General features: G+C 44.2%; 1 pseudogene; it reads left to right on the top strand.

Moving 5' to 3' along the window:
* The first annotated feature begins 426 nt into the window (after positions 1 to 426).
* LOC124617062 lies at positions 427 to 544 on the top strand (annotated as a pseudogene).
* Positions 545 to 1971: the final 1427 nt, after the last annotated feature.

Here is a 1971-nt window from a genome sequence, read left to right as displayed (position 1 = left end):
GGACCGTGCAGTGCTTTTAACATGACATAGCAGTGCATTATAGATGGAAAATGTAAGAAGCGTTTCCCAAAGCAATACACAAATGATACTATTACGGATATCGACGCTTATTCATTATATCGCCGCAAAACGCTGAGAACGGTGGCCACACATTTACAATGCGAATGTCAAATTCTACAAATCAAGTTGAAACTGTCAATCAGTGGGTAGTACCATACTCACCACTGCTCGTATTTTTAGTTTTCCCATACACGAAAGAGACCGTTTTATCCAGCATCTTGCAGTACATCTCGAAAACGGTCAACGTATACCTTTTATCGAAGAAAATATTCTCAAGGAGCACTTGAACCACCAAAAACGACACTAACTGAATTTTTCACATTGTGTCAAAAATCTTGTGTGTTCGGCAAATTTTCAAAAAAAAAGGCCAACGGCCTTACCGCAGTGGTAACACCGGTTCCCGTCAGATCACGGAAGTTAAGCGCTGTCGGACTGGGCTAGCACTTGGATGGGCTACCATCCGGTCTGCCGGGCGCTGTTGGCAAGCGGCGTGCACTCAACCCTCGTGAGGCAAACTCAGGAGCTACTTGATTGAGAAGCAGTGGCTCCGGGCTCGGAAACTGACATACGGCCGGGAGAGCGGTGTGCTGACCACATACCCCTCCACATCCGCATCCAGTGACGTCTATGAGCTGAGGATGACACGGCGACCGGTCGGTACCGTTGGGCCTTCGTGGCCTGTTCGGGAGGAGATGAGATATTGGCAAAAACATTATTATATGCCGATGCTCCACGTTTTTTATCCTGGAATAAATTAGGAAAAGAATGGGAGCCACGTAAACATGGAGAACCACACCCGTGGATCCGAAGCATATTTAAAGCCAAGACACTGGGACGACTTTATACAGTACATCGAAAACAACGTGAATGCTTTTTTTTTGGGTTTGTTGTTGGTGCATATTCCCGGACCAACATCTTTCGAATTTTTGCGAACAGTTAATGGTAGTGTGTTCAGTACATATCAAGATGCATGTCGCGAGTTGCAGTTACTGGAAGAAGACAATCATTGGAATTTAACACGTGCTGATGCAGCGTTGACATGAGCCGTTACTGACACCTGAATAAAAAAATATTTGTAATCAATTTATGCTGACCGTTGACTCTGAAAAAGGCGTTTTTTTTCCTTAGGCGCACCAGGAGGAACCGGGAAGACATTTTTAATATCACTAACCCTTGCGAAGATACGGTCGCAACAGAAAATTGCATTGGCAATTGCATCGTCAAGTATTGCTGCCACTTTGTTAGCTGGTGGGCGAAAGGCACATTCAGCATTTAAGTTGCCATTAGACATTAATAACAAACCAAACCCTATGTCCAACATGAAAAAAAGAGCGGAATGGCTGCTGTGTCGCAAGAGAGTTCAATTATAATTTGAGATGAGTGTACTATGGCTCATAAACATTCACTCAAAGCATTTCATAGAACTATGAAAGATTTGAAAGAGAACGATAGACTTTTCGGTGGTAGTGTCTTATTACTGTCTGGTGACTTCCGGCAAACATTACCAGTCATTTCTTGCTCTATGGCCGATGAGATTAACGCATGTTTAAAAAAATCGTTTTTATGGTGAAGTATCGAGTCACTGACTAACCATGAGCATGCGAGTGCCGGCCGCTGTGGCCGAGCGGTTCTAAGCGCTTCAGTCTGGAACCGCGCGACCACTACGGTCGCAGGTTCGAATTCTGCCTCGGGCATGGATGTGTGTGATGGTCTTAGATTAGTTAGGTTTAAGTAATTCCAAGTTTTAGGGGACTGATGACCTCAGATGGTAAGTTCCATAGTGCTCAGAGCCATTTGAACATGCGAGTAAAATTGCAAAATGATCCATCGGCACAAGTATTTTCTAAGCAATTGCTGAAATGTAGTGTCAGGAGGGCTATGTGAGAGACGTTGAACGAATTCGAAAGTAAA

The sequence above is a fragment of the Schistocerca americana genome, chromosome 5, assembly GCF_021461395.2.
Source record: "Schistocerca americana isolate TAMUIC-IGC-003095 chromosome 5, iqSchAmer2.1, whole genome shotgun sequence".
In the NCBI taxonomy this organism is placed as follows: Eukaryota; Metazoa; Arthropoda; class Insecta; order Orthoptera; family Acrididae; genus Schistocerca; species Schistocerca americana.
Note: the sequence above shows the minus strand (reverse complement) of the source record. Positions and strands in the feature narration are given on the sequence as shown.